Source organism: Schistocerca americana, chromosome 4, assembly GCF_021461395.2.
Source record: "Schistocerca americana isolate TAMUIC-IGC-003095 chromosome 4, iqSchAmer2.1, whole genome shotgun sequence".
NCBI lineage: Eukaryota > Metazoa > Arthropoda > Insecta > Orthoptera > Acrididae > Schistocerca > Schistocerca americana.
In genome coordinates, this window is record NC_060122.1 from 774,700,609 (window position 1) to 774,724,835 (window position 24,227).

The 24,227-nt window shown below is 41.4% G+C and overlaps 1 protein-coding gene across 1 annotated transcript in view; it reads right to left on the reverse strand.

Moving 5' to 3' along the window:
- LOC124612408 (mediator of RNA polymerase II transcription subunit 23) overlaps nucleotides 1–24,227 on the reverse strand; it is a 191,425-nt gene that overhangs the window by 3,308 nt on the left and 163,890 nt on the right. The window lies entirely within an intron of this gene.

Consider the following 24,227-nt stretch of genomic DNA (forward strand, 5'->3'; position numbering starts at 1 on the left):
TGTTAACAAATTTCTCTTCTTCAGAAACGCTTTCCTTGCCATTGCCAGCCTACATTTTATAACCTCTCTACTTCGACCATCATCAGTTATTTTGCTCCCCAAATAGCAAAACTCCTTTACTACTTTAAGTGCCTCATTTCCTAATCTAATTCCCTCAGCATCACCCGACTTAATTAGACTACATTCCATTATCCTCGTTTTGCTTTTGTTGATGTTCATCTTATATCCTCCTTTCAAGACACTGTCCATTCCATTCAACTGCTCTTCCAAGTCCTTTGCTGTCTCTGACAGAATTACAATGTCATCGGCGAACCTCAAAGTTTTTATTTCTTCTCCATGAATTTTAATACCTACTCCGAATTTTTCTTTTGTTTCCTTTACTGCTTGCTCAATATACAGATTGAACAACATCGGGGAGAGGCTACAACCCTGTCTTACTCCCTTCCCAACCACTGCCTCCCTTTCATGTCCCTCGACTCTTATAACTGCCATCTGGTTTCTGTACAAATTGTAAATAGCCTTTCGCTCCCTGTATTTTACCCCTGCCACCTTTAGAATTTGAAAGAGAGTATTCCAGTCAACTTTGTCAAAAGCTTTCTCTAAGTCTACAAATGCTAGATACGTAGGTTTGCCTTTCCTTAATCTTTCTTCTAAGATAAGTCGTAAGGTCAGTATTGCCTCACGTGTTCCAGTGTTTCTACAGAATCCAAACTGATCTTCCCCGAGGTCGGCTTCTACTAGTTTTTCCATTCGTCTGTAAAGAATTCGTGTTAGTATTTTGCAGCTGTGACTTATTAAGCTGATAGTTCGGTAATTTTCACATCTGTCAACACCTGCTTTCTTTGGGATTGGAATTATTATATTCTTCTTGAAGTCTGAGGGTACTTCGCCTGTTTCATACATCTTGCTCACCAGATGGTAGAGTTTTGTCAGGACTGGCTTTCCCACGGCCGTCAGTAGTTCCAATGGAATATTGTCTACTCCGGGGGCCTTGTTTCGACTCAGGTCTTTCAGTGCTCTGTCAAACTCTTCACGCAGTATCATATCTCCCATTTCATCTTCATCTACATCCTCTTCCATTTCCATAATATTGTCCTCAAGTACATCGCCCTTGTATAGACCCTCTATATACTACTTCCACCTTTCTGCTTTCCCTTCTTTGCTTGGAACTGGGTTTCCATCTGAGCTCTTGATATTCATGCAAGTCGTTCTCTTATCTCCAAAGGTCTCTTTAATTTTCCTGTAGGCGGTATCTATCTTACCCCTAGTGAGATAGGCCTCTACATCCTTACATTTGTCCTCTAGCCATCCCTGCTTAGCCATTTTGCACTTCCTGTCGATCTCATTTTGGAGACGTTTGTATTCCTTTCTGCCTGTTTCACTTACTGCATTTTTATATTTTCTCCTTTCATCAATTAAATTCAATATCTCTTCTGTTACCCAAGGATTTCTACTAGCCCTCGTCTTTTTACCTACTTGATCCTCTGCTGCCTTCACTACTTCATCCCTCAAAGCTACCCATTCTTCTTCTACTGTATTTATTTCCCCCATTCCTGTCAATTGCTCCCTTATGCTCTCCCTGAATCTCTGTACAACCTCTGGTTCTTTTAGTTTATCCAGGTCCCATCTCCTTAAATTCCCACCTTTTTGCAGTTTCTTCAGTTTTAATCTACAGGTCATAACCAATAGATTGTGGTCAGAGTCCACATCTGCCCCTGGAAATGTCTTACAATTTAAAACCTGGTACCTAAATCTCTGTCTTACCATTATATAATCTATCTGATACCTTTTAGTATCTCCAGGGTTCTTCCATGTATACAACCTTCTTTCATGATTCTTAAACCAAGTGATAGTTATGATTATGTTGTGCTCTGTGCAAAATTCTACCAGGCGGCTTCCTCTTTCATTTCTTAGCCCCAATCCATATTCACCTACTATGTTTCCTTCTCTCCCTTTTCCTACACTCGAATTCCAGTCACCCATGACTATTAAATTTTCGTCTCCCTTCACAATCTGAATAATTTCATTTATTTCATCATACATTTCAATTTCTTCGTCATCTGCAGAGCTAGTTGGCATATAAACTTGTACTACTGTAGTAGGTGTGGGCTTCGTATCTATCTTGGCCACAATAATGCGTTCACTATGCTGTTTGTAGTAGCTTACCCGCATTCCTATTTTCCTATTCATTATTAAACCTACTCCTGCATTACCCCTATTTGATTTTGTGTTTATAACCCTGTAGTCACCTGACCAGAAGTCTTGTTCCTCCTGCCACCGAACTTCACTAATTCCCACTATATCTAACTTCAACCTATCCATTTCCCTTTTCAAATTTTCTAACCTACCTGCCCGATTAAGGGATCTGACAATCCACGCTCCGATCCGTAGAACGCCAGTTTCCTTTCTCCTGATAACGACATCCTCTTGAGTAGTCCCCGCCCGGAGATCCGAATGGGGGACTATTTTACCTCCGGAATATTTTACCCAAGAGGACGCCATCATCATGTAATCATACAGTAAAGCTGCATGCCCTCGGGAAAAATTACGGCTGTAGTTTCCCCTTGCTTTCAGCCGTTCGCAGTACCAGCACAGCAAGGTCGTTTTGGTTCGTATAAGGGAACAGATTTTGAAACTAGTCAATCCCTCCCTTCAACAAGTGATAGACATATTGGATAGGTAAGACACACTTGACTTTGCTCAGGAATCATTTGAAACTTCGCCAGCCGTGTGTCATGTTAACCGGCCCGCCGGGCGAGCTGCACGGAACAGTAAACAGCCCTCGCGCCCGTCCGCGCAACCACGTGTGCCGCGTAAGCAGGCAAATGCAGTGCTAAAATCATGCCCGCGGTGTGCTACTAGACATCCGCGTGAGAATTGTCCGTCACGCCAAGCTATTTGCTTTTTCTGTAATAAAAAAGGACATGTTCAGAGTGTTTGCCAGAAAAAGCTCAGAACGGACACTCACAACCATTCCAGGCCCTTTGCTTCGCGCCGCAATCGAACCAAGAATACTCAGGCTCGTGAACCTTCGCCCATGAACATTCATGTAGTTCATTCCACTCCGCCCAGTGCCACTCTCTCTCACAGTGACTGTGTTCGTCCCACAAATAGTGTGCGTCGACATCGACGGAAATCCCATCACGTCGCAAGTGCTTCTGTACCAGTGTCAGTTCACGTTGCACGAGACAGTCGCTCTTGTCGTCAGCAGGACAATAAACTTTTTGTAGATTTGGACATTCATGGCAACGTGATACCATTCCAGCTCGATACCGGAGCTGCGATTTCATTGATCAATAAAGACACGTACAAACAACTGGGCACACCTCCGTTGCGTGCCGCAAATGTTAAGTTAAATAGTTATTCCGGTCAGAATATCCCTGTGTTAGGACAGTGCAGCCTTCTTGCAACATACAAGGGACAAACACAACTTGTGTCATTTTCGTCCTTCGTTTTTCTTCTACGGTGAACTTGTCTGGTTTAGATTTATTTCAGTTGTTTAACTTGTCTATAGTAAATCAGGTCCTATCAGTGAACCAGACTGTGCCTTCAGCCAGTGTTTCTCGTCTATGTGAAGAATTTGCAGACATTTTTGCACCGGGCCTTGGTTGCGCTAAGAACTATGAAGCACATTTGGACCTGAAAGTAAACGCGTAACCGAAATTTTTCAGAGCACGCAATGTTCCCCACGCATTGCGTGATGAGGTCGCAAGAACATTACACGATTTGGAATCACAAGGTGTGATTGAACATGTGCAGGCTTCTCTCTGGGCATCACCCTTAGTAATTTTGCCAAAGCCTTCCGGTAAATTGAGACTTTGTGTGGACTTCAAAGCTACAGTGAATCCACAATTATTGATTGCAACTTATCCTTTACCCCGCCCGGAAGATCTTTTTGACAAACTGTGCCCGGGTAAATATTTTTCGAAGTTGGACCTGGCAGATGCGTCCTTGCAAATACCGGTGGACGAAGAATCCCAGCGCGTCTTGGTGGTTAACACGCATCTTGGTTTGTATCGATTCAAAAGACTACCATTCGGGTGTGCATCCGCCCCTGCATTGTTTCAGCAATATCTGCAAACTGTTTGTGCTTCGGTCCCTACTGCAGCAAACTATCTGGACGATATCGTGATCTCCGGACAGATGGAAGAAGAACATTTAGCCAATCTCAGAACATTATTTCAGGTCTTGCGACAAAATGGTCTTTGCTTGCGGAAGGACAAATGTGTGATTTTTGCTCGGGACTTACCCTATCTGGGCCATGTAATCAATGCCCAAGGCATACATCCCAGTCCAGAGCACCTCCGTGCCATACAAGACTTGCCTTCGCCGCAGAATTTGAAGCAGCTACAGAGTGTGCTGGGAAAAATTAATTATTACCACAAATATATCCCACATGCCTCTTCCATTTCAGCTCCGCTTCATCGCTTACGCCATAAAGGTGTTCCGTTCGTCTGGACGACGGAATGCGGACGCGCCTTTCGCCAGTTGAAATCGGCGTTGCTTTCAAATACTTGCCTTACGCCATTCGATCCCCAGAAGCCCCTTTTGTTGATGGTGGATGCATCAGATTTCGGGATCGGTGCTGTCCTTGCGCACGAAGATGGCTCGCATGATCGCCCTATTGCCTTTGCGTCCAAATTGCTCTCGTCTGCACAAAGAAATTATTCACAGATCGAGAAAGAAGCCTTGGCTCTCATATTTGGTGTTACAAAGTTTCATTATTTCTTGTATGGTCGTCACTTTACCATCCTCACAGACCACAAACCTTTGACGTCACTTTTTCATCCGAATAAGCCTGTACCTCCACGTACAGCGCAGAAATTCATTCGCTGGTCTATTTTCCTCTTGCAGTACAGCTACGATATCTTGTATCGGTCAACTGCTAAGCACGGAAACGCCGATGCATTGTCCCGGTTGCCTGTTGCTGAGGATAGAGCATTCGATTCTTCCGAACTTGCTTGCATGTTCATTGATGCGGAAACTGATGACGTGGTCGACTCGTTTCCGATTGATTTTCGTCGTGTAGCTACAGCCACAGCTGCTGACCCTGTCCTTGCTACCGTTTTGCGTTTTGTTGCTACGCAATGGCCCTTACGAAATCACGAATCGAGGATCCGTTGGTTTGCCGATTTTTTGTTCACAAGGAGAGACTTTTTGTACGACTTGGTGTTTTGCTGTTGCGTTCTGATAATGATCAGTCCCGGGTCGTGGTCCCTCGTTCATTACAGTCCTCTGTCTTACGGCTTCTCCACCAAGGACATTGGGGTATAGTGCGAACGAAACAACTTGCTCGTTCGCACTGTACTTGGTTCGGAATCGATGCTGCGATTACGAATATGTGCTCTTCTTGCATGGCGTGTGCTGAACGACAATCCGCACCGCCGCGGAAATTCTTTGCATGGCCGAAAGCCACTTCCCCTTGGCAACGCTTACACATCAATTTTGCTGGTCCATTCTGGAATGCTTGATGGTTGGTTGTTGTCGATTCCTTCAGTAAGTTTCCTTTTGTTGTCAGGATGTCTTCCACGACGTCTTCAGCCACCATCCAAGCGTTATCCGCTATCTTTTGCATTGAAGGTCTTCCACAGACTATTGTTTCCGACAATGGCCCACAATTCATGTCCGCAGAATTTCAGTCATTCTGCAAGGCCAATGGCATTCAACATCTGACATCCGCACCATTTTCGCCTCAGTCAAACGGTGCCGCTGAACGATTGGTCCGGACTTTCAAGTCACAGATGTTGACGTTCAAAGAGTCGCATTCTCGGGAGGACGCGTTGTTGTTCTTTTTGTCTTTGTATCGCTCTCAGCCCCGAGATGGTCGCTCACCGGCTGAGTTGCTCCACGGTCGTCCTCATCGAACCTTGATGTCTTTGCTACATCCGCCGCATCAGGTTCCTGTGCAGCGGCCGCCGCCTGCTTTTGCTCCAGGCGACGTTGTATACTATCGCAACTATCGAGGTTCACGGCTTTGGCTCGCTGGGCGCATTCTTCGCTGCCTCGGCCGCGCTATGTATCTGGTTTTGGGGGCCTCTGGTGAGGTGCGTCGGCATCTCAATCAGCTGCGCCTCTGTCGTCGCACGGGTTCTGCCGCTCCCCGTCTGCTTTCAGCGACGGTGCCGTCCGGTCAGCGCCCTGGGGACCCATCTACTGGCTCGCCTCATCCCTAGGTATTGCCGATGCTGCCTTCCATATTGCCCCATGGCAACGAGACGCCACCTGTTCTCCCGCCGCCGCCGCCGCCGCCCGCAGTGGACGCTGCAGCTACCAGGCGCATCCTTGGGTCACGCACCGCCGATCACTTCCCGTGACCAGCTGTCCTCCGACTTGGAACTCTTGCCGGCTCCGGACCAGATGTCGTCTTCGCCCGTCGGCTGCCCCGCCCCAATGGAGGTCGACCCTTCGGCCCCTCCTGTCTCTCTACGGGCGCATACACCGCATGTTGACGTGCACCCCGGACTAGGTTTTCAGGCGTTTCCTAGCTCCCCTCGGACCGAATGGCCGGGTGCGGGTGGCACAGCCTCGCCTGTTGTTAGGCTCCCCACCTCGTCGCATACGTCAACATGGGGTCCTCCCCACAGCGGGCGGAAGCCTTATAACACAACCGTACGCCGATTTGCGGGGGAGGAATGTGGTGTCACCGCCAGACACCACACTTGCTAGGTGGTAGCCTTTAAATCGGCCGCGGTCCATTAGTATACGCCGGAGCCGCGTGTCGCCACTGTCAGTAACTGCAGACCGAGCGCCACCACACGGCAGGTCTAGAGAGACGTCCTGGCACTCGCCCCAGTTGTACAGCCGACGTTCATAGCAATGGTTCACTGACAAATACGCTCTCATTTGCCGAGACGATTGTTTGCATCCTTCAGCTACATTTGCTACGACCTAGCAAGGCGCCGTATTCAATTGATAATTATTATGTGAAGCATGTATCATCAAGAGAGATGTTCTACAATTGTGGATTAAAGTTAAGTATTACATCATCTACGTACTTTATTTGCAATTCTCAAGATATTGTCCTGTTCCAGACTTCACGCCAGTCAGCGTGTAATTAAACGCGTGCATTTCGGCCTCCTCTAGAAACACAGTGTTGGCTCTTCTGCCAACACTGCAATTTATTTTCCAATAGTTATAACTTATTCAAACCTTCCTTTGTGACTTCGTTATACCACCACTGGCTAATTACGTCTGTTCATAAGTCCATTATTATGGAACTAAAATATTACCTTGCTGGTACTTGCTGATACTGTGATTGTGATTACACTGAGTTTCAGGCAATTAGTTCCATAAAGAGCTACTGTTGTGGTGTGTGTGTGTGTGTGTGTGTGTGTGTGTGTGGGCGCGCGCGCGCGCGCAGCCATGAGAACATTTTTATACAAGTGAATGTAGGTAGGTCTAGAATGGGTTCTCCTCAGCCCCTTGAGGCGAAATGAGGAGCTGCTTGAATATAGAAGCATCAACACCATCATGATCCATCAACTGGCAATAATATTTGAAGGGATTGGTGACATGCTGATCACATGTCCCCCAATGGCATATCGGTCCTTGTACTGCCTTGTAGGCAGCCGTCGGCTAACCGGTACAGGCCTGAGTCCTAATCCATGAATACTGTTTTATTTACAAATGAATGTCTGGCAAATTTCATACATCAGTCCACCTTCTTTCTATCTGTTTTGTGTTCAGAAATCATCAACTTTTTACAATTTTTAGCCAGTTCCTGTGCTAAATCACTGGCAAGAGTGCACTGGAATAGATAAGCAGGGTATTTCAAAATATGTTACATGTCTTGCACCTGGCTGTAACTGCAAAGCATAAAGGATGCAAGCACTTCTAAAATATTTAGAAGAAACCCCCCCCCCCCCCCCCCCCCCACACACACACACACACACACGTCACATGGTGCAGGTCAGCCATCTAAAGCCTCAACACTTTACTGCCAGTGCTATGATTCTCTCATGTAAAGCCCTGAATTGAGATCTTTCCCTGATATATTCTCTCCATATCAACCACCAACCTAATATCAGTAACATCCTTGTCAAACAATATGACATTTCCGGACATCCCTATCCCAGGATTGTCACTCTTACAATTGTTCCAGCTGTTAAGCCTGGCACATGCACCCAGGCACATAATGCAGGAGGGTTAAAGTAAGTTTTCCAGAATTTTTTGATCGAAACTGCAGTAAGAGGCCAGTCTGGAATGCGAATCATTTTTACAAACTCACATCGTGAGGATAGGTGGCTTATAAGTTTGTAACCACTACAACATTTTTATTTATGAATCAATTTTATTCAATTTGATGTGTTTTGGAAAGCTAAAAGAATCAACTATAATATAAACTTATTAAAATGCTGTAATTATGCATCAAATGTTTACAAATTTGTAATGAAAGACATCTCCACCGTGGGTGTTGCCTCAAATAACACCTATTATCATATTTTCCAACACAAAATCAGAAGGGCGTTTTTCCTTTTTGGGCAATTCCATGTCAAATCAACAAGTGCTACAACCTGACCCCCTCAGATTTTTTTGAAATTAAGTATGCATATATTACTCATAAATCATGACACAAATTAATTTTTTCACATTTTTTTGACGAAAAGTTACCGAGTAATGGACCTTCAAAAATTGAAAAGATGACAAATTTTTGACTCGTGGAACAATGTTGTTTTATTTACAACTCGTGTTCTAATTAAGCTAGAACAATAAAATTTCCTTCGTTGGAACGCTCTTTTAAAGAGCTTTTATATGATACCAAACATCATTAGTTTAATATATATACACAAATTGTTAAGAAAAAACAACATTGTTGGATTTACCGAATTTTGAAAAACTGTATTTTTAAAATTCTCAAGAAAATATATGTTAAAGATACACTTTACATTTACATATTCTGAAAGTTTCAACTTGGGATGAGCATGGGATTACTATCAAAAGCAGTTTTACATTAAGGGTGGTGCTTTAAAAATTCGTAAAAAATAATTTATTTTAGATATTAGGCCTACTTCTCACCAGATGTATGTTGTTGTAAAATGTGGAAATTAAAAATAACTTATAATTGACAAAAGAACATGTTTTATGCTTCTGTAATTAATAAATACAAAATGAAAACTAAAATAAATAAATAAATAAATACAGAAAGATGAATACCTGAGATCAGACCTAAATTCAGTTAGTAATTACCATTATTTACAAATAGGCATCCTATTAGTGCACTTCTTCATACTTCGAACTAATCAGTCTGTTGCACATCAACATTTCTGCACTGGATAACTTATATGTTCGCCCTGTAGCATTTTGAAGGTTCACAATTGCTACTACTTCCCTACTGCTTATGGAAAGAATGTCTGGATGACTCAGAAATGTAAAAGATGGTGACTGTCCATGTGGATGTAAAAAACTGTGATTTCATCCTTCTCCTGATTTTTTTCAAGTACACGGGTTAACCACCAGTGTCCATTATAATCACAATCAACATATCCTTTTATGTCTTTGAACGGTATTGTATCACTGTCAGAAACTGATACCAGTTCAATTTCACTATCATCAGAGTTTGAACACACTTTCGTTATTATTTTGTCCTTGCTAAATGAAATAAAAGTGTGAAGTTTTTGTGTCCCTACAATTTTTCAGCATTTCTCAAATCTCTCCATAAGCTTCATTTCTTCATTTTTGTGATCTTCTTTAGTAGCGTACTTGAAGTTCATTCCTTCTATGTTATCCTCTGCAAACATATAAAGTTGTTTTGGTGTCATTATTTGATCACTGTATGGCCGTTGCAGACTTGCTCGAGCTACAAGTCGTTTAACTGTTCCACCAACATCATCACTACCTCGCTTCCCATGCAAAGTGGCTGAAAAATGCCATTCAGCTTGTTTGGAAATCATCTCCATGATGGCACAGGTTGATAAAGTTCTTCCTATTTTTATAATGAGCTGCTGCTCCATCAGAGAAATAATATATTTTTCTTTGTTTTCTACCCAATTTAACAGTCAGGAAGTCCATCAAGTATGATTGGAACAAATGCACAGCAATAGTGTCATGTGTTAGGCATTCTGATATGATTACAAGACTTGTGTGCTCGAGTCTGTTCCCATCCTTGTAATAAGCAACAATGGGATGAATCGTTGCTTGCATGTATGTCCAGTGATAGCCTTGAACTTCGTCCAGGATGACAAAGTAGTAATTCTCAGAAAAGTCACAGATCATTAAGACCTTGCCTTCTTTAAGTTCATTTCTCAGTCTCTTTTGGAAGGTTGATTGTTGACTAGCAACAAATGAATGTCATGTAAGCAATTTTAAATTACCAAATAAAAAAATAAAAAATAAATAAAAAAATAGTTCGTTAGTCGCGGAACTACTGAAATACGCAGGAGAAAACTTAGTAAATAATTTCGAGGCGCTGTTTGAAGAGATTTGGAATACAGAGAAGATTCCGGAGGAATGGAAGACAGCATTGATTCATCCGTTACATAAGAAGGGTGCCAAGACAAATGCAAATAACTACAGAGGTATCTCATTGTTATCAGTGGCCTATAAGATCCTATCCAAGGCACTACAAAACAGGATTGAAAATCAGGTAGAGAAAGAACTGGGTGAATATCAGGCTGGGTTTAGAAAAGGAAGATCATGCAGTGAACAGATATTCAGTCTACTCTCCATAATACAACTTCGCGCACGCACATCGAAAAATCTAGTAATTACATTCATAGACTTCAAAAAAGCATATGATTCTATTGATAGACCAACTCTGATTAACACATTAGAAGAATTTGGGATTGATGATAAAAGCAGAAGTCTAATCCAGGAAACCCTTACGGGAACAAAATCGCAAGTGAAGTTTTTGGGTAGATTGTCACAGCCGTTTGTAATTGGAACAGGTGTTAGACAAGGGGATGGGCTCTCCCCGCTGTTGTTTAACATTGTCCTTGAAAAAGTGGTCAGGGAATGGAGAAAGAAGATGGCAGAAGCTGGAGTGAAAAATGGGATAACGTTAGGAAGAAATAAAACAAAAATTGAATGTCTGGCATTTGCTGATGACATGGCAATATTGGCAGATGACATCGAAACAGCAAAGATTCAGATAGAAATGCTGCATGAGATCGCTGAGAAGACAGGTCTACAAATATCGTATGAAAAGACAGAACTGATGATACAGGACAAAACAAACCCAACACAGACATTGCAAACTAAATATGGAATAATTAAGAGAGTTCATAAATTTAAGTATCTAGGGGAATGGATTACACCGACAGGGTTACCAAATGTTTCACTACAGGAAAGAGCAATAAAGATGGAAACGGCATACCAGCTATGCCGAAATGTATACAATAAAAAGTCGATCTCCATCAATGCCAAGCTCAGGCACTACAATGCGGTAATAAAACCAGAAAGTTTGTATGCGATTGAATGCATCCCACTGAACAGAAAACGTCTGTTGGAGAAATTGGAAATAAAAGAGAGAAAAATACTGAGAAAGATCTTAGGACCTAAAAAGGATGGACAGGATTATAAATTGCGATCCAATAAAGAGTTATACGAGAAAATTGAAAAACTGACAACATCCTTTAAAAAGAGAAGACCGAGTTTCTATGGGCATGTCAAAAGAATGGCACCAGAAAGAACGGCAAAGAAAATCCTGGAATACATGGAAAGCAGAAAGACACAAATTAACTGGCTGAAAGAAGTAAAAGAAGACATTGCAGAAATGAACATTATACCAGAGACAGTTTACAACAGAATGGAATATAGGAATGCCATCAACAAAATACAGGGATTCAAAGACCGAACGCAATCAAAGAAGACGGGAACAACCTGGTCGCAAGAACGTAAAGAAGCCCACTCAGAAAAAATGAAGAAGTACTGGGAAGAACGCAAGAAAAAGCACAAGAAATGACTGATGCTTAGCGTCTTTTCGCGGATGATGCTGTAGTATACAGAGAAGTTGCTGCATTAGAAAATTGTAGCGAAATACAGGAAGATCTGCAGCGGATAGGCACTTGGTGCAGGGAGTGGCAACTGACCCTTAACATAGACAAATGTAATGTATTGCGAATACATAGAAAGAAGGATCCTTTATTGTATGATTATATGATAGCGGAACAAACACTGGTAGCAGTTACTTCTGTAAAATATCTGGGAGTATGCGTACGGAACGATTTGAAGTGGAATGATCATATAAAACTAATTGTTGGTAAGGCGGGTACCAGGTTGAGATTCATTGGGAGAGTGCTTAGAAAATGTAGTCCATCAACAAAGGAGGTGGCTTACAAAACACTCGTTCGACCTATACTTGAGTATTGCTCATCAGTGTGGGATCCGTACCAGGTCGGGTTGACGGAGGAGATAGAGAAGATACAAAGAAGAGCGGCGCGTTTCGTCACTGGGTTATTTGGTAACCGTGATAGCGTTACGGAGATGTTTAATAAACTCAAGTGGCAGACTCTGCAAGAGAGGCGCTCTGCATCGCGGTGTAGCTTGCTCGCCAGGTTTCGAGAGGGTGCGTTTCTGGATGAGGTATCGAATATATTGCTTCCCCCTACTTATACTTCCCGAGGAGATCACGAATGTAAAATTAGAGAGATTAGAGCGCGCACGGAGGCTTTCAGACAGTCGTTCTTCCCGCGAACCATACGCGACTGGAACAGGAAAGGGAGGTAATGACAGTGGCACGTAAAGTGCCCTCCGCCACACACCGTTGGGTGGCTTGCGGAGTATCAATGTAGATGTAGATGTAGATGTAGTCCAAAGTTGACTGTAACGAATAATAATAATAATAAATAAAAAAAAGAAACAACCAATAAAGTTGTGAGATGATTTTATGATTATTTCTAGAGATGTGTGATCAACGGAAACCCATTGCTGATAAGTTATATTATCAATATCATTAGTATTCAACAGATCTTGTAAATATGTCTTAAATGTTTCTGGGCCACGGCAGAATTTACATTCACCAAAATGAGAAGCAGGTAATGACGGATTACATACAACTCTTGCAATGCAGTCTTTGTAAGTTTTTATTGGGTTATCTTCATCCTTTGTCAGCTGAGGAATGTTACATCCAGTGAGCAAGAGTTTGAAGTTTTGATGGGTAGTACACACACAGACACTATGTGTACCACAACTTCCAGCTAAAATACAATTTTTGGGACGTAGGTCTGCAAACTTCGAAAATCCAATGTGGAGCTCTGGATGGTTGTCTTTAAAGTTCGCGTAAATTTCTTTCAAATTACTTAAAACTAGCTGTTTTTGTACTTCTAGTTTTTCTCCGTTATCCCAGGCACTGCCCTGCTTATCTCATCAGAACAATAAAAGTTTCTAACAAAATCAGCAGTTGTTTGATCAAGAGTCTCGCCAGGTTTTGCGTTTGGTGAAGACAAAATTCCCTTGGCCTTCACCAAATCTTTTACTCTTCGAGCAATGTAATTTGTAACATTAAATTCATCTTGAAGCTTCTTAACATTCCAACTTTTAGGTAAAATGGTAAGAATTTCCATCTGTTTACTTCGAGATGTACATGTACGAAATTTATCTTTTAGCTGACTGATCATCTCAGATTCTGCATGAAGATGTACCCCTTCTTTTTCGGAGGGAAGCAATAATCCCTTCGTTTGAATTGTTGAAGTTGATTTAATTAGTTTTTCCTTAGGATATTTTGCCTCACACAGTCATTTCTTCTTAATTGGCGATTCACCAACGGACTGCAAAGAAGCATTCAACCTTTCTAAGGCCTCACTTGCTGCAATGTCTTGTACGTCACTATCACATAAAACCTTTTCACTTTCTTATTTCACCACAGAATAAAGTAGATCATCATCATTTTCTGTGCTAGATGTATCACAAATTTCTACTCATGCAATTTTTTTACGGCAGTTGTCACACATTTTTTGATTTAAAGTTAAGAAAGGTTTTCTTGCTATCATCCATTGTGAAACAGGCTGAAGTTTTTCTTATGGTTATTGTGGCCCTTTTCATTAAATGGATTACAGCACAAAGCTGAAATTTTAGGCATTTCATATTTCTCAAGTGAGCAAACTAATTTAAAACAATGTTTCTGAAGTTGAATGTCCCAGCTTTCTATATTCAATACTACAAAATATTACTTCTCTATTCTTTCACTTCCTGTAAAAAAATATTTCATTATGTTAATAGTAAGCAAACATTAACTGGTTGTAGGCATACAAACTTACATACTCTTGTAAGGTTTGTACAAAAGTACCTTTAAGCTAGATTCAAAACAAATTTCAGAGTTAATCACATAATTTCATTACAGCTGCCTCACAACAAAAGAAAGTGTGGGTCACTTTCAACAATAGGTGAAAACTGCTGACAATATTAACCAGAGATAAAATAGTGAATAGATTGCAGATAGTAACACCAAAGAATCATTTTATATATGATCTTTAAAATGAGAGGTAGCTTCCTTTTCTTTCTTTTCTTCCCCCCCATGGTTTTAAGGCTATTAATAAATAATTAGCACTAAAGTTTAATAAGCAGTTATTCGTTTCAAAAGTACAATTTGTGGACCATGTAACAAAATCTAACACCGTAATATTTTCATGTGTAGCAAAATAATAGAAATTCACCTATCTGACTGTGATTTGGAGAATTGTGGTAAACATAAAATTGCTTTTGATAGTGATCCCATGCTCATCCCAAGTTGAAACTTTCAGAATATGTAGATGTAAAGTGTATCTTTCACATATATTTTTTTGAGAACTTTAAAAATACAGTTTTTCAAAATTCGATAAATTCAACAATGTTGATTTTATAAACAATGTGTGTGTATATATTAAACTAATGATGTTTGGTATCATATAAAAGGTCTTTAAAAGAGCTTTCCAATGAAGTAAATTTTATTGTTCTAGCTTAATTAGAACATGAGATATAAAGAAAACAACATTGTTCCGCGAGTCAAAAATTTGTCATTTTTTTTCAACTTTTGAAAGTCCATTACTCGGTAACTTTTTATCAGAAAAATGCGAAAAAAATTAATTTGTGGTACTATTAATGAGTACTACAGGCATACTTATTTTCATTTAAATCCGAGAGGGTAAGGTTGAAAACGATGGTTTCATTTGTTGATTTGACGTGGAATGACCCTTTTCGCTAAAAATGATACTTTTTCAATAAAGCTGTAGTGCTCGTTGCTTCAAATGGCTGAGCAGCAATATCTGATAAAAACATGAAACATTTAAATTAAAACTGTGTGCCGGACCGAGACTCGAACTTGGGACCTTTGCCTTTCGCGGTCAAGTGCTCTACCAACTGGGCTACCCAAACACGACTCACGCCCCATCCTCACAGCTTTACTTCTGTCAGTACCTCGTCTCCTACCTTCCAAATTTTACAGAAGCTCTCGTGCGAACCTTGCAGAACTAGCACTCCTGACAGAAAGGATATTGTGGAGACATGGCTTAGCCACAGCCTGGGGGATGTTTCTAGAATGAAATTTTCACTCTACAGTGGAGTGTGCGCTGATATGAAACTTCCTGGCAGATTAAAACTGTGTGCCAGACCGAGACTCGAACTCGGGACCTTTGCCTTTCGCAGGCAAGTGCTCTACCAACTGAGCTACCCAAGCACAACTCACGCCCCGTCCTCACAGCTTTACTTCTGCCAGTACCTCGTCTCCTACCTTCCAAACTTTACAGAAGCTCTCCTGCGAACCTTGCAGAACTAGCACTCCTGAAAGAAATGATATTGCGGAGACATGGCTTAGCCACAGCCCGGGGGATGTTTCTAGAATGAAATTTTCACTCTACAGCGGAGTGTGCGCTGATATGAAACTTCCTGGCAGATTAAAACTGTGTGCCCGTGAAAGGCAAAGGTCCCAAGTTCGAGTCTCGGTCCAGCACACAGTTTTAATCTGCCAGGAAGTTTCATATCAGCACACACTCCACTGTAGAGTGAAAATTTCGTTCTAGAGACATCCCCCAGGCTGTGGCTAAGCCATGTCTCCGCAATATCCTTTCTTTCAGGAGTGCTAGTTCTGCAAGGTTCACAGGAGAGCTTCTGTAAAGTTTGGAAGGTAGGAGACGAAGTACTGGCAGAAGTAAAGCTGTGAGGACGGGGCGTGAGTTGTGCTTGGGTAGCCCAGTTGGTAGAGTACTTACCCGCCAAAGGCAAAGGTCCCGAGTTCGAGTCTCGGTCTGGCACACAGTTTTAATCTGCCAGGAAGTTTCATATCAGCACACACTCCACTGTAGAGTGAAAATTTCATTCTATGAAACATTTAGTCTACCACCATTCATAGAGTACAAGAGGCCGTGTACATGTTAGTTTTTCTGTATGTATGTTTTTTATCTCTGAAGGAGGACTTTTTATTTTATTTTTTATTTCCTGTTTGCTATTTGCCTGACTACTTCCCTCAGTAATTCTTCAGTCTGATAGGGTACTTTAAAGTAATACACAAGTTTCAACTAATAGTGGAAGTCTGAGAGTTGTGAATTGGCAACAGTTTTATTCTAATCATGCTACACAGAGATTTTTGCTATGTCAGATTTAAATCTTATTTCTTCCCTAAAACAAGTGTTAGAAATCACATAAAATAGTTATTAACTCTTTCTTGTTTCTGCTTACAGATTCTTCATAATACACATTTGACTGATTAGAGTGTCAGAAAACGTTTAAATCATCCACTTCTTTTCTGCAACATACACACTTGATTTAGAAATCATTGTGGAAAACAAATATTCTATAGGTTTTGTGGCAGCAGAAGCGTGTCAGAAGGAAAGTAGTAGTACAAAAGAGATTGAATCAAGCTGATACTGAATTACTGAAGCTAAGAAGTACCTGTGAAAATACTGACAGTGTTTGTTCTTTTCATCAAAGGCACTATTTGGAAACATTTGAAGATAGACAAAGAATTTGCTGTGACCCTTTATAAGCACTGTAAAAAGAGTGTTAGGGAAGCTTTGAAAATTATTTCTGTAATCATGGCAAGGAAGTATAAAAGTTTTGGATTTATCCCAGGTACTAGACATTGTATAACATGCTATAAGGCCATTTTATCTTCTACATTATATAGTTAACCAGGGATGGATGAATGTCAAGCTGAAGACCCAGAATATACACCAGATCAACCTAAAATACTTACAGTTACCAAAAGAATACAAGATAGGCACCCAGAATAATTTCATCCAAGCCTCGTTGGTTAGCATTAAAATTCCAGATAACAGCATCAGAAGTGATTCATGTACCAGTGCAAAATGTATCTGAGTCACATGGCAGTGCTGCATATGCAGACTAACAGTTTGGTGCAAAAAACTTCTTGAGAAATTTACGAGTAGTTGCGTTACATAAAAACTGCAAATACTTATCTTAGCACTAACTTCAAGGGGGGAGGGGGGGGGGGGGGGGGGGAAATATTCAAACCATTTTTAACACCACTGAATACATGGTAAGGAAATCAAGAGTATTACTAAAAGAATGAGGTATTTTTTCAAAAGGAAGCTATAAAATGGGAAGTAGAACAGACGAAGGTGTGCTAGCACATGTTCAGGCCTTTTCTTAATATGAGGGCATGCTGAAAAGTACTCCTGATGAATTTTTTATTCTTTCCTTCGTATTGGTTGGCGTATTACACATCATGCATATTACTCAGTTGACTTTCTCAGTTTGCTGATACAAGTTGTACCTTCTGCCGCTGGAGGGTTCCAAATTGTAGTGTCTAACTTAACTATGCCGGTGCACGTGAAACCTTCCGAAAACTGAAAGCATGAATTTGACAAGATCATCCACACATGGAACACACTCTCCTTTTGCAAAACAATGCCAGACCATACATGAACACTGCGACATCCACAACAATCCAACGCCTTGGGTTCACTGTCATTGATCATCCTCCATAGTCCAAACTAGGCTCCATCCGATTTTCATCTGTTTCCAAAACTTAAAGAACACCTTCAAGGGCTTCACTTTGATACTGATGAAGCGGTGCAAGCAGAGATGAGGTCGTGGCTCTGTCAACAAAGTCAAACTTTCTACAGTGATGGTATCAAAAACTGGTCTCTCACTGGAATGGTTCAAATGGCTCTGAGAACTATGCGACTTAACTGCTGAGGTCATCAGTCGCCTAGAACTTAGAACTAATTAAACCTAACTAACCTAAGGACAACACACACATCCATGCCCGAGGCAGGATTCGAACCTGCGACCGTAGCGGTCACGCGGTTCCAGACTGAAGCGCCTTTAACCGCACGGCCACACCGGCCGGCTCTCACTGGAATAAATGTGTTCATCACAAAGGTGACTATATTGAGAAACAAATATGTAGATATGAAGAATAAAGCTGTGGGTTGGATATTAATGATATCTGTTTTATTTAAGAGTTTTCACAAAAAATCAGAGGCATAGAGTTTCCACAAAAAAAAATTCAGAGGCTCACTTTTCAGCATGCCCTTGTATGATTATGATGATGATGATATGACGATGATGATGATACAAATTTCTGCTAATAAAAGAGATTGTCTATCTGTCCATTCACAGAATGGCAAGAGAATGTATAAGACAAAATGGCTCATTTTGCATAAGCTGAAAGATGTGTGCTTATGCTTCAAAGAAAATTTCCTTATAACAAAACTGTAATTACAAAGTTTTATGAATTATGCCCAAAAGAAAACAGCTGTTTTATGCAAAACATACTTAAGGCATTTATCACCAAAATGCAAAACTGATAATGTGCACTGTACATGTAAAAGAAACGTACACTGAACTTTTACAAAAACCTCTTTTGTATCTGTAAAATGAGGAGTGACTGCTGCATCACTGTTCTCAGTGTCCTGGAGTACATCAACTGCACAATTAATTCTTACAAGATTCTGAAAACGTTATTTTCCAGCAATGAATTTGCTGAGTATCTCTACAAAAAATTTCAAAACTTGACACATCATTACATATCAAAATATCAGGCTCACAACTTAAAAATGACACTCTATGCATCAATATAGAGTATTTTGTGGAAAACTACTCAGGATTCTGCACAAGAATTTCACTAGCAGTAGTGTGTACTACAAAACATTAAGTCAGTGTACTATTGTTGGATAAGTGATTGTCACAGCATGATACAAACACATTCTGTTTTCCAGAAAACTGCTCTCATCTTTATGGTGGAACAAATATCACACATCCCACACGTTGCTTACTTTGTTGATGGCAGTTCTGTACAATATAAAAACTTCCAGAACTTTGTAAATTCATGTCATCACAAGCAAGACCATGGAGTACAAAATGTGATTTTTAACTAGTTATGACAAAAATGCGTGTGATGGAGTTGGTGATGTTACCAAAAGTTCAGCAACAAGAACAAGTTTACTGTGTGTATATGACAACCACATTTTAAGTCAAAAAGATCTTTTTACATCTGCCAAAACTCATGCTCCAGAAATATAAACATTTTATGTTAGGACAGAAGAAATAACGAAATTCACAAATGTATTACAAAAACTATATGAAACTGGTTTACCATTGAGAGAAGAGTTAATCATCTTTACAAACTACTGAATGAAAGCAGGTTGCTGATAAAGTGTGTTTCGTTAACTACTAAAGTCAAACATGTTCAACTTAGGCTTTGAAAGAAAGCCTCTATCAGTATTAAAGAAGAAATGTTCATTTCAGCTATCTGCGATAATCAATGGAGGCTTGGAAAAATTCTTGAGATTAATGAAAAACACAGAGATGTAAAGATTTAATGGATGAGACCAAGTGAACTTTCCTTAGTTTTTTCATGGCGACTTCATGCTGATGTTTGCTGGATCCCTTATTTTAATTACTTTGCCTGCTCCTAGCACAAGCATCTGTTATTTATGAACTTTCATGTTAAACACTGTGATGGGTCAAAGGCACATGTTTTATTTTAGTTTCAACATGGTAGTTTTTTTCATCATATTGGTGCAGTAGCCTGATTTACAATGATACACGTTAAATATTCATCTTTTATTATTAAACTAGCCTTTTCCTCATGGCCTGGCCTGCATACATGTTCAACATGTATTTCTCACATCTCCTCTTCCTCTCTTGTTCCACTCCTCCTCTCCCTCTCTCCTACCATCTCTTTCTCTCCCTATCTCTCCATCAACACTCTTCTCCTCCCTCCGTCCAACTCCTCCTTGATCCCTTTCCTCAGACCTATCACAACCTAGGTCCGCAGCTCATGGTCTAGTGGCTAGTGTTGCTGCCTCTGGATCATGGAGTCCTAGGTTCGATTCCCGGCTGGGCTGGGGATTTTCTCTGCCTGGGGACTGGGTGTGTTGTGTTGTCCTCATCATCATCATTATTCATGAAAGTGGTGAGCTTCGACTGAGTAAAGATTGGGAATTTGTACGGGCTCTGATAACCGTTCAGTTGAGTGCCCCATAAACGAAACAACATCATCATCACCACCATCATCTAGGTTCCCTCTAATCCATGCCCTCCCTGTCCGCTCTCTGCTCACCTCCTCCTTCCTCCATCTCTGTCTATTTCCTCCTGCACCCCTCTCTGTCCATCTCCTCCTCCCTCCTTGTCCATCTCCTCCTCCCTCCTTGTCCATCTCTTCTTCCGTCCCCTCTGTGTTGAGGTACTGCTCCTCCTCTATCATGCTCTGTGTGCCGCTGCCTCCTCCCTCTTTGTTCATTTCCTCCTACCCCTCTCTCAGTTTCTCCCTCCTCCATGTCCAGCCTATATGGAAGGGGCTAGGAAACTGTTTTGTGCCCCTAATGTTTAGGACGCACTGTAAAATAATGCAGTAAGGCAGGCTGATACTATTCAGCTCCTATCGGAACTAGGAGTACTGACACACAAGAGGCCTGTTCTTTCTGTGCCAAATTTGGTTGAAATCAAACCAGGGATTGGAGGAGATCCTGAACATACACACATACACTCAGCTTTATATACTGAGCTGATACAGTACAATGAAAGTGTAGCTACTCACACAGGTCCAGAGTGGGCTGTAATTATTGTATGGAAGCAAAACTTGCTAGATATGCTAGTGCATGAAGTGGAACTGATTTATGCTGAAAAAAAATTAAACCCAATTTTGGCCACAAGGTGGAAATCTGGTGTTGTACACTTTTTGTATCACAGTATGACATCCATGCTGCCTTTCGATAAGCCATGAAGATGAGTGAACAGTATACCAATAGCGAAGAGAGACTGTGTGCTGTTAGTGAAACTGTTTTATGTGAATGGCAGCAATTATGGGGATAGGCAAAATAGTGTGAACACCAGTACTTACTTAGGAATGGTCCATTAATAAGGGGTTGGACCCTCATTTACCCGTAATGCAGCTGCTTTGGCATACAATGATTGTACAGTCTCCAGTGGAATGTTGTGCCACTCTTCGATCAGAATCTCTTCTAACTCCTGTATTGACAAGGGTTGGGTTGGGTTGTTTGGGGAAGGAGACCAGACAGCGAGGTCATTGGTCTCATCAGATTAGGGAAAGACGGGGAAGGAAGTCGGCCGTGCCCTTTCAAAGGAACCATCCCGGCATTTGCCTGGAGCGATTTAGGGAAATCACGGAAAACCTAAATCAGGATGGCCAGACGCGGGATTGAATCATTGTCCTCCCAAATGTGAGTCCAGTGTGCTAGCCACTGCGCCACCTCGCTTGGTGTAGTGACGAGGGAGACGGAAATCTGCTCTGGAGTCTGCCCTCCAATACTGTCCACTAGGGTTTGATAAAATCAGTTGCTTATTCCTCATACCTCGATTGTACTGTCCTGACTGTGTGAGTGGGTGCATTATTGTCCTGAAATAAGGCATCATTGTTGGGGAACAACATTTGAATCATGGGATGCACCTGATCACCTAAAATGATCACATAATCATTGGCTGTAACCTGTAAGACGACCTTCGAGAGTAATGATGGTACCAGCAGAATACCATAATATGGCTGCCCACACCATCACACTTCCACTTAACTTCCACTTAACCCTTGGAATCAAGCAATCAGGATTGTAAGCTTTTTTTGGCTTTCTCCAGATGTAAACGTGGACCGATGATGGAAATTACGAAAACGTTGACTCGTCGGGCCATATGAAGTGTTTCCAATAATCAGCCATCCTGGATTAATGCTCCCGACACCATGTTTTATGCTTCTTTGCACTGGTTGTTGTCACTAATGGTTTTGGTACAGCAGCTCGTCCACGGATATTCACTTTATGGAGATCTCGGCAGACAGAGTGTTGATAGATACGGGGTCTCGAAGATTGCTATTGAGCTCTGCAGTCACTTTAGTCGCCATAATTTTGTGTTGTTTTAACACAATTCGTGTTAGCATAAGATGATCTCTGTCACTTAGTTTTGATTTTTGTCCACTATTACATTTACATGATGATGCCTTCCATATTTCGTGTAGGCAGTCGCAACTGTTGAAACAGTTGCTCTTGAAACATTCAATGATCTGGCTGTCTCTGGTGCTGATGCCCCAGCTAATCAGGCCCCCACAATCTGCCCTCTTTGGAACTCTGTTAGGTCTTTCATTGCACGTTGACCTTGGCCCCTGAATGCAATATGAAGTGTGCACTACTTGTAAACAACCTGCACTGATGCCTAGTCTGTACTGAACATGCACAGTCCAGCACAACATGTGCCTTGCCTGAGTTTTTGACCATCAAACACAACCATCCCATTACTACCACTGTTCACATTATTTTTCCTGTCCCATGTACAGTGCCGCATTGAGACAGTATCCCCGGCTGAAAGGTGTGACGAAAGATCGGATGTCATTAAATGTTTTAAAGAAGATGATAATGAAATTTAAAATACAAGCGCGCTTGGTGTGGTACCTGGAAGAGGAAGGTGTCCTATTTCGGTAGAAGCTACTGACAAAGTTGCTGTTGCTGTAACTGACCATGCAGCACATATGCTGGGGAGTACTAGTGCTTGTGCAGTGTCATGAGAATTGTCCATCACTTGGTCAACAGTATGGAAAGTTCTGTGGTCTATTTTACATTGGTATTGGTACAAGATCCAAACTGTGCAGCAACTGAAAGCTAATGAACCACAGCAGTGTTCAGAATTTGCTCTTTGGTTTCTGGCACACATTGAAGTTGATGAGATGTAGCGGGAAATATTCTATGGAGTGACGAGGCACATTTTACACTACAGGGCGCACAGAATACACAGAACTGCCAAATTTGGGATACTGTTAAACAGTGTGTTGTGCACGGGGACCCACAGCACTCGCTGTATGTGACTGTGTTGGTGTGGATTCACAAGCACCTTTATTCTCAGTCCAGTCTTCTTTAAAGAGAATACACCCTGACCACCTGTCATGTACACTGGGATGTCTATGCATTATTGAGACCTCCTTGTACAGCATGTGATACCTGCTTTGAAAGTGCTTAACTGTGCGGAAACAATTGTTTTCATGCAATATGGGGCAACACCTCATCCCAATCACACAGTGAAAGGATCTGCTTAATGCAACCTTCCACAAACATGTTATCTCCAGAGGTCTTCCAGATGCATGGCCTGCAAGATCACCTGGTCTGAGTCCACATGGTTTTCGGCTCATGGGATATCTAAAGTAATGCATTTACCATGGACACATTGGGTCTCCCCCCTGATCTGAAGGGCAGTGAACAGGAACACAGTTAGTCAGATTACACCAGAACAGCTGCGAACAACTGCTGACCACGTCATTTTACAGATGCAGCATATCACTGACATCTCTGGTGATCATATTGAACAAATTGTGCAAGCGGCAGTTAATAATAAAATCAATGTTATGCCTTTCTCACTTGTTTGACCTTTTCTGCCCATGTCCCATTCCTACTCGATTACATATGGAAACATTCTAAACACCTTTCTTGATTTTACAACACCGGATTTGCACCTAGTGACCAAAACTGGAACTTTTTCCCCGATGTAAATTGGTTCCGCTTTAACGCATTAGAATGTATACCAAGTTCTGCTGCCCACAATAATTACAGCCCACAATGGACCTCTTTGAAGAAAAAATATTTTAACTGTCTTTCATATTGTACTATCTTACACCAAATTTTCACAAACATTTCTGACATGAGGGCAACACGTTTTTGTTATTTTAGGTGACATTGAATGTAATGAGCCCAACATTACACCCAGCCTCCTTACTCCATCCCCTTCCCCTCTCCTCTTTGTTTCTTTCTGATCCCTTTTTAATATTTAATTCCCCTATTCATTTGTTCATTTCTCTTCCCTATCTACATTTTGCTTCTCCCTCTAGTTGTATATCACACTTGGACTGAAGCTGGCAC